The 16,269-nt window shown below is 44.1% G+C and overlaps 1 long non-coding RNA gene across 1 annotated transcript; it reads left to right on the forward strand.

Moving 5' to 3' along the window:
* The first annotated feature begins 1,095 nt into the window (after positions 1 to 1,095).
* On the forward strand, positions 1,096 to 12,654 carry LOC120978790. The gene is made up of 3 exons (XR_005774191.1): positions 1,096 to 1,106; positions 9,156 to 9,160; positions 12,552 to 12,654. It is a non-coding gene; the product is annotated as an uncharacterized LOC120978790 (long non-coding RNA).
* The last annotated feature ends 3,615 nt before the right edge of the window (positions 12,655 to 16,269 follow it).

Consider the following 16,269-nt stretch of genomic DNA (forward strand, 5'->3'; position numbering starts at 1 on the left):
CTCCAATTCAGGAAAAAGAGCAGAGACCACCACACCTTCAGCCAAAATGGGACCCGGGTCTTCAAAATTCCCACCTCCCGGAAAACAACGTGACAGGGCATCTGCCTTCACATTCTTAACCCCAGGGCGGAACGTAACAACAAAATTAAACCTTGAAAAGAACAAAGACCATCTGGCCTGTCTCGGGTTCAGACGCTTGGCTGACTCCAAGTCGGCCAGATTTTTATGGTCAGTAAACACGGTAATAGGGTGTCTGGCTCCCTCTAGCCAATGGCGCCATTCCTCAAAAGCCAACTTGATGGCCAACAATTCCCTATCTCCCACATCATAATTTCTCTCTGCGGAGGAGAGTTTCTTTGAGAAAAAGGCACACGGTTGTCATTTGGCAGGAGAGGAACCCTGAGACAAGACCGCACCCACCCCTACCTCAGAAGCATCAACCTCAACTATGAAGGGTAACGAAATATCAGGTTGTACTAGGATGGGAGCGGAAGCAAAACTCTCCTTGATATTAGAAAAGGCCTTACGCGCCTCTACCGACCAGGAAGAAAAATCTACCCCTTTCTGGTCATATCAGTGAGTGGTTTAACAACAGAGGAATAATTCAAAATAAATTTCCTGTAATAATTGGCAAAGCCCAAAAAACGCATCAGCGCCTTCTGATTCTCAGGAAGCTCCCACTCAAGCACAGCGCGGACCTTCTCGGGGTCCATGCGAAAACCAGAAGCGGAGACAAGAAACCCCAGAAATTGGATTTCTGGAACCGCAAACACACATTTTTCCAGTTTCGCGTATAATTTATTCTCCCGCAGGATGAGCAAGACCTGACGTAAGTGTTCCTTATGAGTCTTGAAATCAGGAGAAAAAATCAAAATGTCATCCAAATACACTAATACTAATTTTCCCATTAAATGATAAAAAATGCTGTTGACGAAATGCTGAAAAACGGCTGGGGCATTCATCAAACCAAAAGGCATAACCAAATTCTCAAAATGGCCCTCAGGGGTATTGAAAGCCGTCTTCCATTCGTCTCCTTCTCTGACCCTAACCAGGTTGTATGCCCCTCTTAGGTCTAATTTGGAAAAGACTTTAGCCCCAACAACCTGGTTAAACAGGTCCGGGATCAGAGGAAGCGGATAAGGATCACGAATAGTGATACTGTTCAGCTCCCTGAAATCCAGACAAGGTCTTAAAGAACCATCTTTTTTCTTAACAAAGAAAAAACCAGCGGCAACAGGTGACTTCGAGGGTCGTATGTGTCCTTTTCTCAGACTCTCAGAGATATAAGCCCGCATAGCGACCCTCTCAGGTTGGGAAAGATTGTATAAACGAGATTTAGGCAGCTTGGCGCCTGGGATGAGATTAATAGGGCAATCATACTCCCTGTGCGGAGGCAAACCCTGAACTCCACTCTCAGAGAAGACATCCAAAAATTCAGAGAGGAAAGGTGGTACAGTCTTAGTAGAAACCTCAGAAACAGATGTTATGAGTAGTGATGAGCGGCAGGTGCCATATTCGATTTCGACGAAATTCACGAATATTCGATAGAATATTCGTTTTATATTCGTCGAAATCGAATATTCGTCATTATTCTTGTTATCGCGATTAATATGCGATTTAAATAATCGCGTATTGCGATTTTAACTTAAAGGCTACTCTCCTACTGAAATAGCAATGCGATTAATTCAAGTTATAATAATCAAATTTCGATTTTAACTTAGCACTGCTATATTCCATATTCGTTAATTCTAGCCTAATATGGAATATAGCAGTGCTAAGTTAAAATCGAAATTCGATTATTATAACTTGAATTTTTTTTTTTTTTTATTGTTATATTTTTTTCTTTCCCACTTCCCTAAAGTAGTTCTTACCTGTCCTTTGGATTCCTGGCTTCCTGGCTGCTCCAGTCAGTGCCCGTTGCCGCTTCTGCCGACTTCCGTGCTCATGGAGCATCCCCATCACCATGGGAACGTCTCCATATACTAGAATATACTGTCGGATTTGAGAATTACGTGAAAAATCGCAATTCGATTATTTCAAGTTATAATAATCGAATTTCGATTTTAACTTAGCACTGCTATATTTAATTCTAGCCTAATATGGAATATAGCAGTGCTAAGTTAAAATCGAAATTCGATTATTATAACTTGAATTAATCGAATTGCGATTTCAACTTGGACCTGGTTTACTATGGTTGGCTTGGTAGAATTAGCGAATATGACGAATGTATTCGTCACATTCCACAAAACGAATATAACGAATTTATTCGTCATATTCCACAAAATGAAGATAGCGAAGTATTCTGCATCTTCGTTTTAGCTACCTATTCATCAACTTCGCTAATTCTGGCAAACATATAGGAAAGTTTACTATAGAGACAGCTAAGTTTAATTCGCTATGCGATTATATTACTTTGCTTTTTTTTTATAAATAGAATAATTATAATAATTATCAGGTATTATAATTATTCTATTTTTTTTTTTTAAAAAGCAGTCATATAATCGCATAGCGAATTAAACTTAGCTGTCTCTATAGTAAACTTTCCTATATGATTGCTAGAATTAGCGAAGTTGATGAATAGGTAGCTAAAACGAAGATGCAGAATACTTCGTTATATTCGTTTTGTGGAATATGACGAATACATTCGTCATATTCGCTAATTCTACCAAGCCAACCATAGTAAACCAGGTCCAAGTTGAAATCGCAATTAGATTAATTCGTTATAATAATCGAATTTCGATTTTAACTTAGCACTGCTATATTCCATATTAGGCTAGAATTAAATATAGCAGTGCTAAGTTAAAATCGAAATTCGATTATTATAACTTGAAATTATCGAATTGCGATTTTTCACGTAATTCTCAAATCCGACAGTACATTCTAGTATATGGAGACATTCCCATGGTGATGGGGACGCTCCATGAGCACGGAAGTTGGCTGAAGCGGCAACGGGCACTGACTGGAGCAGCAAGGAAGCCAGGAATCCAAAGGACAGGTAAGAACTACTTTAGGGAAGTGGGAAAGAAAAAAATATAACAATAAAAAAAAACAAAAAAACAAATATTCGAAATATCGAATTTATATCACTATATTCGAAATATTCGCGAATTAGCGAAGTGCCGATATTCGCGAAAAAAATTCGATATTCGAATATTCGCGCTCAACACTAGTTATGAGGCAATTCTCTCTGCAAAAGTTACTCCAACCATTTATTTGCCTCGCTTGCCAATCAATGGTGGGGTTATGTTTAGTGAGCCAGGGTAGCCCCAACACTAGAGGCAAACCGCTAAGGACGAAACATGACACATCCTCAACATGAGCATCACTCACAATTAAACGGATATTGTGAACTATGCCCTTTAATGATTTCTGAGAAAGTGGAGCTGAATCAATAGCAAAAACAGGAATATCCTTTCCCAAAGTGCATACCTGGAAACCATGAGTTATTGCAAATTGATTATCAATGAGGTTGACAGCTGCTCCACTATCCACAAAAATCTCACAAAAAATGCTCTTGCTCTCTAGCGCCACCCTAGCAGGCAGGACAAAACGGGAACTACAAGCAAACGGAAAACCTTCAATTTCCGCCTCAACCCTGCCAATAGTAACAGACGGAACATTTTTAAAAGATTTTTTCCTTTTTGTCTCTTTATTACTCCCAGAAAACTGCCTGAATCTCCTAGAGGGACAAACATTTGCCAGATGATTTATACCTCCACAACAAAAACAAACCCTCCCCTGCGGGCTGAATCTTCTATTGTCAGAGGCAATCAACCCCAGCTGCATGGACTCCTGCTCAGAAGGGGCTGACAGCGACTGAGACCCCTGTGCACAAAATGAGACCGCTGCACTGTCCCGGGACTGAGTATGACAGGAAGGAGAGATCTCTCCTCTCTCTAAGACGCCTGTCAATACGAACAGCCTGAGACATAGCAGAATCCAAGGAGGTAGGTCTTTCATGAAAGGCAAATGCATCTTTCAATCCCTCTGAAAGACCATAGCAAAATTGACTTCAGAGTGCAGCATCATTCTAACCCGTATCTGCTGCCCATCTCCGAAATTCTGAACAGTATATCTCTGCGGATTGTTTACCCTGGCATAACAGACGTAGTCTAGACTCAGCCAGAGCAATACGATCCGGATCATCATATATCTGACCCAGGGCTAAAAAGAATTCATCCACTGAACGAAGGGGCCGTGCCCCCTCCGGCAGCGAAAAGGCCCAGGACTGAGCGTTACCCCTGAGCAGCGATATAATGATCCCCACCCTCCGTTCTTCATCACCAGAAGAATGGGGAAGAAGGCGAAAATGGAGTTTGCAAGCCTCTCTAAAACGCACAAAATTCTCACTACCCCCGGAGAACGTATCCGGGAGCGAGATCTTAGGCTCAGCACAAACTCCATGAACGCAAGCTGAACCGGTCACTTGAAACTGAGAAAAAGTCTTACGGAGATCAGCTACCTCCAAAGAAAGACCCTGAAAGCGTTCAGCCAAAAGTGAAACCGGATCCATGCTTGAGACGGTTTTGGCGGCTGATAATGTCACGGATGGTGTACAGGAAACAAGACAATACCATATAAACAATGTCTCTCTGGATCCACAACTAAGGAACAAAGGGAGACCCCTGCAATAGACCTGCCGCTCTCCCTCACTGCTCAGCCTATGCGAACACCCCAAAGGTGGATGGCCGCATATCCACGTTCCTCGGCTATCTATTACCTGAAGACCCTACAATAGTGAAGGGACACGACCACCGGCTCCCTACACTGACACGGAGGGAGTCAGGGTCACCTGGATCCAGAAAAGACAAAATCATAAATACATAAACAGCACTTATCTTGCAGACGAATGACGACTGAGAACAGGGAACTGGGAACTGGGAACAGCATGCACACACACTCCAGGAAGTTGTATCAGCCGCACCCTACTGCATTATGGGGAGGAACTTAAAGGGTAGCGATCAGTCTAACTGCATGACAGCTGAGATAGACTAACGAGATGAGAAACTAAACCAAAACAAAGAAATTCAAGGAGGAGGATCTGAGAAGCTCCTGTGAGCGCTTCTCAGCTGTCTGGCTGTGACACAAGTATGAAGAATCAGCATTGACTGTGGTGACTGGCTAGATTGTATCACTACCACATGAGCGCCGTGTATTGATTGGACATCTGATGAGGAAAGACCCACCCACGTTAGTTAAAAACATCGGCTCAGATGGCGCTCATGTTGACAGTATCTCCATTTCCCCTGAAGACGCCACATCTGTGGCGAAACATGTTGGGGAGCTGCAATCCAGTTTTTAGTTTAGGTGTGGTTGGAACTTAGTGTCTGCGCTTGGTGTAACTGCAGACACCTCGCGCAAAACACATAAGCTGCAGGGTGCTATATCAGAGCATAAATAAAGCGAAGTTAGGGAAAAAGAAAATATCCCAACAGACACGTTGCCTCCCCGAGTGTAACTTATATAGTAGATACGGATTCAAGATCCCAGCTAGTAGGACAAATAGCTGGAAAATGGAGATCTAAAAAAATCTGTTGAAATAACTGTCTTGAATGAATAGTCACATTCGGATAGGCATAATATATGGGTGAAGCAACCTATATTCCTAGCCGCAGAGTTCACCAGCACCTCAAATTTTAAATCTTTGTCATTTTCTTTTTCCCGATTTATACTAGTCTTAATAAAATGGAATAAACGTTATGTTTTAAACGACCAGAAACGGGAATCCACTAGCCCTAGGCTATTTGAACCTCAACACTTATCTCCCGGGTCCAAAGGGTCTTTGAAGCAAATAAATTAAGCAATAACATTCAAAATCATGTTAAATAGGAGTCAACATACACATGCCATCATTTAAAGTGCCTCTGATTAACCCCAAATAAAGTTCAGCTGCTTTAGTTGGTTTATCCTGAAATTTTCTTAGTCGCATTCCACAGCAAAAGCCATGGTCCACAGAGAGCTTCCAAAGCATCAGAGGGATCTTATTGTTAAAAGGTATCAGTCAGGAGAAGGGTACAAAAGAATTTCCAAGGCATTAGCTATACCATGGAACACAGTGCAGACATCATCATCAAGTGGAGAAAATATGGCACAACAGTGACATTACCAGGAACTGGGCGTCCCTCCAAAATTGATGAAAAGACGAGAAGAAAACTGGTATGGAAGGCTACCAAGAGCCCTACAGCAACATTAAAGGAGCTGCAGGAATATCTGGCAAGTACTGGCTATGTGGTACATGTGACAACAATCTCCCGTGTTCTTCATATGTCTGGGCTACGGGGTAGAGCGGCAAGACGAAAGCCTTTTCTTACGAAGAAAAACATCCAAGCCAGGCTACATTTTGCAAAAACACACCTGAAGTCTCCCAAAAGCATGTGGGAAAAGGTGTTCTGGTCTGATGAAACCAAGGTTGAACTTTTTGGCCATAATTCCAATAGATATGTTTGTCGCAAAAACAAGACAGCACATCACCAAAAGAACACCATACCCACCGTGAAGCATGGTGGTGGCAGCATCGTGCTTTGGGGCTGTTTTTCTTCAGCTGGAACTGGGGCCTTAGTTAAGCAAAGCAAATTTGGACTTGACCTTTAATTTCTATAGTTTTAAGGTAAGTGACTGCAACGATTGCTTTTACTGAAGCATTACAAAATATGCACAGCTGTCTGGACTGAACCTCTGCAGGAGACAAGTAGGCATATGGCCTATATATATACGCAAGTTAGATAATGCTTTTAGAGAGTCTGTCCATGTTATCCATAGTGCCTCTTTCTCTGAGGGAAGTGGCGTATCCCAATCGCATGAATCTGTGGTTAACTCTTTGAGCCGGGTCTTACCTTGGATGGTTACGGGGGCTGCAAATCCAAGTGGATCATACAGACTGCTAATGGTGGTTAAGACTCCACGTCGTGTGAAGGGTTTTTGTTCTTGGTCGACCTGAAAGGTAAAGGTGTCAGACTTGAGGTCCCAGCTAAGCCCTAGGCTGTGCTGCATGGGTATCGGGTCTGTCGCCAAGTCTAGAGCATTCAAATCACTGGCATGATCTTGAGTAGGAAAGGCTTCCATAACAACTTTGCTGTTTGAAGCTATGTTATGCAGTCTGAGGTTTGAACAGGAAAGCATACTTTGAGTCCTTTTAAGTAGACTGATTGCAGCCTCTGTTGAGGGAAGCGACTTTAAGCCATCAACTACATAGAAGTCTCTTTCAACAAACTTCTTAACGTCCTCCCCATAGTCTTTTTCACCTTCTTGGGCGGAAAGTCTGAGTCCATAAATAGCGACTGCAGGAGATGGGCTGTTGCCGAAAACATGCACCTTCATGCGATATTCTATGATGTCTTGGGTAGGGTCATTGTCCTTGAATCGCTATCACTGAAAACAACTACCTAAAATCTAACTTTTATTTAAGGTAATCAAAAATGAAGATCCCTATTGGGGGGACCCAAAATTATACATGGACAAACACGAAAAAACACGAAAAAAAGAGCAACTGAGGACCAGGCAGAGGGCTGATGCTGATGGAGGAGGAAAGGGGCAACACGACTGAATATCAGTGTCTGTCCCTAAGGTATCCCTCGAACTATCCTCAGCCCAGAGATGCACCTGGATGGTAGGAGCACTCTGTCCACGTGCCTCGGCAACCTGTCCTTATAACGCCCTTGGTATACTAACCCATATGGATGTCTGGGTCCTTGTATAAACAGAATACATTACACATACAAAACTTGATATTATGTCACTTGTCCCGACGCGTTTCCCCTTTTGGTTAAAGAAAGGTTCATCAGGGGACACCAGTCCTTGAACCAAAAGAATCTTAAGAAGTTTCTGTGCTCTTCTTTAACTAGGAAACAATAGAACATTTGTTGTATGTCGGCAACTACAGCAATGGATTCTTTACGGAATCTGATGAGGACACCGAGAAGTGTGTTGCGGTCCGGTCCTGTCAAAAGAATATCATTGAGAGACACTCCCTCATATTGTGAACTGGAGTCAAATACTACTTGGATTTGTCCTGACTTCTTAGGTGGGTAAACACCAAATATTGGTAGGTACCAGTGTTATGGACTATTGATACAAAATGGATACTTGCTTGTTGAGAACTATACTGTAGTTAAAATGGCGGCCAGGTACCCAGCCAATGCCTATAACAAGAATCTTGCTCTTTGCTTTATCATGTGTCACAAGACGGTTTCCATTCAGCTCAAGCAAGCAGCTTCAAAGAAAGAAGAAGTAACGGCTTCACCCACCAGCAAGGGGGAGGGGGGGGGACTTCCTCTTGTCATCGATGTGCCAGAAAATACAGAGTTTATAGCCAATAGAAAAGACACACGCCACCTTACACCCCCCACTCCTTTCCGTCCTATATACTGTCTACTGTTCCGCAATAAACCAGAGATCCTGTTATAACCCAGCTGTGTGTTGTCTCAGTATTGATCTCTCAGTATACGTATACTTTACCATCAATTAATCTGGAGCAGTACATCAACCAAACTGGCAGCTTCGCCAGAACCAGAACTAATTTGGAGCCCAGCGTGGGGCTCGAGGATTGGACCCTTTGTTCCCGTAATACGAGGTAGGAAAATTGAGTCATCTTGCCTATAAAGTGTCCCCTGGTGTAGCCTCTTGGAGTTCGTCTGAGGGAGGGGTGCGGCAGCAGTCTGAGACGTCCTCGAGGGCAAGAAAGTAAGAACCCCATATGTTTTTTTAAAGTCTTGATGTACTTTGTTGTGCCTATAAGTTGTGAAGACCCTGTTGACAAGTATCACTGACTGAGACACGGAGTTCTCCTATGTGCCTGTATCGGAGTTCAGCCCAGCGTCTGACTCAAATCTCCATAAAGGGGACGATCACAGAAGGGGGGAGAGCGGTCCGCGGTAGCCCAGAGTGTGCTGACCGGGACTCAAAGGTCTTCACGTCCAGTGATTACTTTATACAGAGGCCTTTAGACGGCTCCAGTAGATGCGAGAGACGATGGGACAGTACTCAAGGGTTCTTCCTTGATGTATTGTGGTTTATTGTTTTTAATGTGCGACCCTTTGTAACGGAAACACAGACTGATAGAAACCCAAAGGTCTTCTAAAGTGCCTGTGTCAATCGGTCACCCCGGTGTTGTGACCGAGAGACGACAGAAGGGAGGAGACCGGCCAGTGTCTACCCAGAGTGTGTGGGACATTAGGCTCAACGTGTTATATCAGGTTTCTGTGTTGTCCAGAACAAGGTGAAGGATCCAGAAGATGGGAAATGAGGAAAGCGTCCCGAAGGGCTACTGTTCACCCGAACAGTACGTGGCGGACCGGAGAAGCAAACACCTTCAATTGCTTTTCAATGGCTTTTGTTTCAAGATAACATGATGATTTAAGAAATTTGAGTTAAGAGTTTGAGTGCTAACCCTGTATAACATAACAAAAGGTGGCACACTGCCCTGTTAAGTGGCAGAGGTTGTTGAATGAGAAAAGAGAGAAGTTAGAGGATGATAAATTGACAGACATGGTCCGTGTGTGGTTGGACTGTAGTAAAGAATTTGAACAGACGGGGGGGACGGGGACAAAATTTTGATGAGAAAAGACAGAGATATTTCTGTAAACCTGGTGTTGCATTGATACATGACTTGCCACTGCCTTATAATGGCGCCGGGAAGAAAGCAGGTGGGTGGACCTACAAAACATGTGGTCAACAGAATCCCTCCTCCCGTGATATGTGCCTTGCCTGTGGGGCTCCCCACCCACAAAACCACACCTTGGTAACTACTCCCCGCCACGTCCCATCACTTCCCGTGTCAGCTACAGCGCCATCTTGTCCCCAGCCAACGCCTATGAACGGACCTTTAATATCATTCGCTCCGGACCCCCCCTTCCGTCACTCCTATGTCACCCCTAGTGTCCCGGTGATCTCGATGCTGTACCCGATGATAAACCCGGATGGCACTTTTATGACTCCCCGTTAGATCATGACCCCCACACCCATAATGGTGGGAGGTCAAACAGAAGGGCCCGATCAAACGAGGTGGTAGAATCTGTGTCGGGCACAAGGACTCCCACCCTTCCCCAATTGGCACCATGGAACGGGGGTAGTTACACTGATGCACAGAACCCAAACACAGACAGTCTCAGATTACTGCATTGCAAAGAAATATGCAAGATCTAGAGAGGGGCAATTACAAAACCCTTAGGGAAGCCCTGGCACTAACACGTCCCCAGGGCCTGCCCAAATATGTGTCTTTCACTCCACAATACCATAGTGAATTTACTGCCTGACCTGAGACCCACCCAATGCCATTTTACAGGAAATTGTCTCAAGTGCACCAAACCTATGGATGTACGTGGTCTGATTTGCAAAGTATAGTGGAGAATAAGACCGGTGAATACTGCTCACTGATAATTTATTTTATGCACTTATATAGTGCTACTATATTTTGCAGCGCTTTACAGACAAATGGGCAAAAGCAAAATTAGCATATCATTCCACCACATTGTAGGACAGCTACGGGGGATCAGTTGACCCCCACCTTTTTTCTTTTCACAGAAATGTTAGTTTATGCTGTGTTAGTTTAAGATCCTCTTTCTGATAAGAAACTGTCTTGCTTCTTGGTCTTTGTGGTTTTCGCTCAAATTATGTGACACCCACGGCTGCTGGATGTCTGACAATAATATTCTGCTCTGATTCATATGAGCAAGGGGATTCGCTGCAAACCATTTTGCACCTCATCCCCGATACTCTCTGGGCCAGAGGACCCCAGGATTTCGGATGCCTCAATGTCCCACCAGTCACTGTGACCCTGAAGGACCCCAAAGTCCTACCATACAAAGAGACTGGACCCAGTAGCCAGGGCAGCTCCTTCCTGTGCCAGAGCTGAACATGCAGCCAGTGCCCTGCTGGACACCACTTCTGATATGGTACTAGGCCCACCCCCTCACTATCCTAGCACCACATGACATTTCTGCCATTCTCCAACAAACACAACCTAGGCATCTGACTAATCAACGTCACCTACGGTTGCAAGGTAGCCTGCTCCTACCTGATAATGTCACTATTCAAAGATGTCACATCCTCAATCCTGCTGCTCTTCTCCCTCTTCCAAGGGGGGAGTATATTGGAGAAGATTTTATTGATCTACAGGCACACTCGAGCTGACACCTCTGAAGCCAGAGGAAAGGCCCTAGCTGATCAAGCAGCAAAGCAAGTAGCAGTGAAAGAGGAAGAAGAACAGCCCTCACAAGTATTGATGGCAACAGAGTCCACAACAGACCTAACACAGAAATCAAAAGAGGTCTCCTGTGACCTGCTAGTCCAGTTACAGAAGCAGGCCACGCCACAAGAAAAATTGGATTGGCTAAAAGAGTCAGCCCAAGAAGAGAAAGAATCTGGACTGTGGACCCAAGGAAAGAGAGCATCTCTGCCCAAAGCTCTCTATCCTCTGATCGCTTCAATAGCTCATGGGCCCACCCACCAATATAAGACCATCATGAAAGAACTAATAGACAAAATATGGGTGGCCCCAGGGATAACCCCTGTCCTGGGGAGGCATACTCAGTCTTGCCTCATCTGTGCGCAGTGCAACCCGGGAAGAACTGAGCCTACACCAACTAAATGTCTCCCCAAAGCCCAGTACCCGTTACAACGGTCAAATTGACCACATCCAGATGCCAATGTGCCAAGGGTTTCAATATGTGCTAGTAGTGTTAGACTTGTTCTCTGGGTGGCCAGAAGCCTACCCCGTCCGAAATCAGACAGCCACACCTATTTGTAGGTTCGGAGTACCTGAGGTCATTGAAAGTGATCAGGGCCCAGCATTTACTGCTAGATTAACCCAAGAAGTCTGGAAGATGGTAGGGTCACACTTAGCCTATCACACACCCTACAGACCCCAAAGCAGCGACAAAGTCAAACGACTGAACGGGATACTGAAGTCCAAGATGCTGAAAATGACTAGGGAGACAGGGCTCAGTTGGGTACAATGCCTGCCAATAGCCCTAATTTCAGTTAGACACTCCCCTAGGCCTCCGCACAAACTGACTCCATATGAAATTTTGTTTTGGACAGTGCCTAGGATGGGGCAGTACTTCCCACAGCAATTGCAAATACATTATGAATCTGTTGCAAAATAAGATTGCCCTGAGTAAACAATTGTCTAACATACGTGCACAAGTTTTCTCTTCCATTCCAGATCCTGACTCCCTAGAGGGAATCCACACTCTTAAACCTGGAGAGTGGGTGGTGGTCAAGAAACACATCAGAAACACCCTCAAACCACGATACAAGGGGCCTTACAAGGTGTTGCTGACTACCCCGACCTCTGTGAAACTCGAAGGGAGGCCTACCTGGATCCACGCCTCACATTGTAAAAAAGAGTAATGGCTGTCCCGACAACCCTGGAACAATAAGCCATCAGGGTCCATCTACTTATCATGACTTTGACTGTAGGCATATCAGCAGTTTTCACGCCACTGGGTGATGAATGGGACAATTCACTGACACGGCACCATCAAATTCTAGTCCAGGGGTTGGAAGAGACTGAAACTCAGAGATTGTTGGATCTGTACCCACAGTCCCGTGAGCTCGGCCAGTATGCCTTATGTTGCAATACCCCTGGAACTTTCTGAACTGATTGACCTGTCTAACTACTATGTTTCTCACTAGCATACACCAAGTTAAATCCAGAAAGGATAAGGACAGGGAAGTGTCCTTACCTGTCGCAAGGTGGGAAGATGCCCCATGGCTCATAATAAACAGATCAGGACCCTCGATAGATTATAGCTCTATCCCCTGGCAAGAGGGACAGTGGGCTAATGTCACATGTTTTCCTAGCTGGACACACTGTTATTGTCTCCAAGTACAAACCAAAGGTATGACATTTAGTCTACACATACACTCAGGTTGCAATGACTCAAAAACAGACAGCCACGTGCAGTGTATTGGTGTAGATGCTGTGAACGGAAAAGACCTACCCTGTCACAACCATACTGTACAGGACCTTATCACAGGTATATTAGCTAGCAACACCGAAGGTCAGTTAAAAGGATATGAGCTGGCGAAAGGGATACAATTAGCCAAATTATTTACCCAATTATTCAATAGCACAGCAGTGGCAGTTCCAGAAGACATATACTTAGTTTGTGGACACAAAGTGCACAAATGGTTATCCAAGAATGTCACAGGACTGTGCACCATTGCCAGGCTTACTCCTGCCACCTTTATAGTACCACACTCTGAAATTGACATAAATGCTATTCCTAAACACACCTTGTACCACAGGGCCAAAGATAACACACCCAGACCAAACGGTAAGCCACATGTTGTAGAAATGAGCATTCCCAATAAAACTCTTAGTATCCTTTTCATATATCCCATGATAGTGCAGATGTGGGATCATTTGGTGGTGGCAACTGATTATCTAGATGATCAAATATGGGAAGTGATGAGACTTATGAATACCTCGAACATCGTGCAAAACAAGTTAATCATTGTCACCAACAAACACACATTAGTTCTAGACTATGTTACAGCTAAAGATGGAGGTATGTGCCAGTTTGTGGGACCTGCTTGTTGCCATTACATAGACCCACAGGGTAATTTGCAAGTTAAGGTGGGTCTAAAGAAAATGGCGGATCTAAGGGATAAATAGCTGGACGCACAAAAAGCTGATATGGTGGTCTGATACCTTCTCTTTCCTTAACCCCGCCAACTGGTTTAAAGGTATTGGGGGTTGGCTCATGGGAATTGTCCAAGGAATATTGCAAGTAGCCCTAATAATATTGGCGATATATATAGTAATTAAGCTTGTTCTTACTTGTGTGACCCGCCTTTTAAAAAGAATGAAGAAAACTGATGAACACCCTATCATGCTTCTCTACGATGAGGAATACCAGAAGGAAACATCGCTCAACACAGCTCTCCCTCCTCACTAAGATGCCTGGCTGAGATAGGGTGAGATGAATCCCAAGGTATTACCACAAGTCTGATTAACCGGGAACTTATCCATTAGGGATAGGTTGTCGCCACTGTGGGTGAAGAGGATACGAATGGTATGCCAGGGGATTCATTAGGTAAGAGAAAGTCTACAATCAAGTTTCCAAGAGCGGGGACTGTTATGGACTATTGATACAAAATACTAGAACTATACTGTAGTTAAAATGGCGGCCAGGTACCCAGCCAATGCCTATAACAAGAATCTTGCTCTTTGCTTTATCATGCGTCACAAGACGGTTTCCGTTCAGCTCAAGCAAGCAGCTTCAAAAAAAGAAGAAGTAACGGCTTCACCCACCAGCAAGGGGGGAGGGGGGGGGGGACTTCCTCTTGTCATCGATGTGCCAGAAAATACTGAGTTTATAGCCAATAGAAAAGATACACGCCACCTTACACCCCCCACTCTTTTCCGTTTTTCCGTCCTATATACTGTCTTCTGTTCCGCAATAAACCAGAGATCCTGTTATAACCCAGCTGTGTGTTGTCTCAGTATTGATCTCTCAGTATACGTATACTTTACCATTAATTAATTTGGAGCAGTACATCAACCAAACTGGCAGCTTCGCCAGAACCAGAACACCAGCATTCTTCCTTTTCCTTTAGGTGTGGAGCTACTTCTGCATGACTGTTCTCCAACATCTTGTTCATGAATAAGAAAAAATGTTCCATCATCTCTGGTCTTTTCTGAAAGTTGCGTTTGAGTGAACAGAAGCGTTTAAAGGCCTGATTCCTGTTGTTGGGAAGAGGGCATCTCTGTGTTTTGAAAGGCAGTGGTGCCACCCAGGGGTTCGTTTTATCCTTGAGGAATCCTTGCTCCATTATGTTTAATAAGGCCTCATCTTCAATAAAGAGAGCTATCTTGTGGTCTTCCTTTGTCCTCTGGAACACCGTGCACCCCAAGTGGTCTTGGTCTCCACCACAAGAATGATTCTCAATTTCTGTAAAGTCAGGATATAGCACACTTGTCGGCTTCTCTCTTACAAGGAATCTGTTAGGACAAGGCTGAAAGAGGGATGGACGTCCTTTCTCTAAGGTATTCGTGTAAAGAGAATTCACTGTGGTTGGCTTGTTAACATTTCCTAGACAGACATCACCTATAATGACCCATCCCAGGTCAACCTTCTGAGCATATGGAGAACTGTGAGGACCGTTTATTTGTTTTCTCACCTTGTGGACTCTTATGATATATCTTCCAAGTAGAAGTACTATTTGGGCCTATGGGTCGAGTGCAGGTATGAGATGCGCTATGGATTTCAGATGTCCATGATGTATTGCTGCCTCAGGTGTAGGAATTTCTTCTTTGTTTGGCATCCGATTGCATTCGATCAAGGTAGGTAGAGGCAGGGATGCTTCACCATTTATGGATTCGATTTGGAATCCAGTAGCTCTTCTGCCTTTTTCATCACTTCCACCTGTGCAAGTTTTAAAGGGAACCTGTCATGTGGATATTTGATTATAGTCTAACAAATTATATACAATCATTAACTACTAAAAAGTGCCTTAGATGTATTCACTTACTGGTGTGACAGATGGTTACCTCATAATATACACACAAAGCCACATGCCGCATGCTAATGAGCTGATTTGAGTCCAGCGTGATGTCATTGAGTCCAGCGTATATTTAATTGAGAGCTATAGCCACACCTGCCCACCTGCTGCTGATTCATTTGGAAAATAACTGTCAATCTGCAGCCGGTAGGCGGGGAGAGTCAGGAGCTCATGAATAAAAGCTGGAGCTTTTCAATACAAGATGTTGGCAGATTGACTGGGTCAATTAAAGAAAGTGACCCAGCATTTTGCTAAGAGAATCAGTCACTTATTTATGTTGCCCTTAGCTAGGACACCATAAAACTGGTGACAGGTTCTTTTTAAGTGAATACGAAGAGCAGTGTCCTTTAATATTGAAGATATCAAAGAAAACCGAGTTAGCAAGAGATCTATTACTTTGATCATCAAGGATGGCATACAACCTTACCGCTTTCTCTTTATGACCAATGGGATAAACTGTAACAAGACAAATCTTGGAGAAGGATTTGTTACTAAGACCTTCTCCACAGACTTGAGTGCACTAGGGTGTCACTTCAGGAGGTACGGTATCTCTTTCCTCCCCGCTGTGCTCTACAGCCTGGTCTGAGGGTGTGAGAGTTCATGGAGCTGGCCCACGGTGTAAAGCTGTATGGTGGTCTTCACTGTTAAATTCCAAGCATTTGCTGTTCGCCGTACAGTCTTTTGATGCAGAGAGGTTGATGCACAACACCTGCAGCAAATGTGGTTTTCCTTGAGAAGTTTTTCTCTAAATCCTCTGCATTT

This window comes from Bufo bufo, chromosome 9 (assembly GCF_905171765.1).
Source record: "Bufo bufo chromosome 9, aBufBuf1.1, whole genome shotgun sequence".
Taxonomy (NCBI): domain Eukaryota; kingdom Metazoa; phylum Chordata; class Amphibia; order Anura; family Bufonidae; genus Bufo; species Bufo bufo.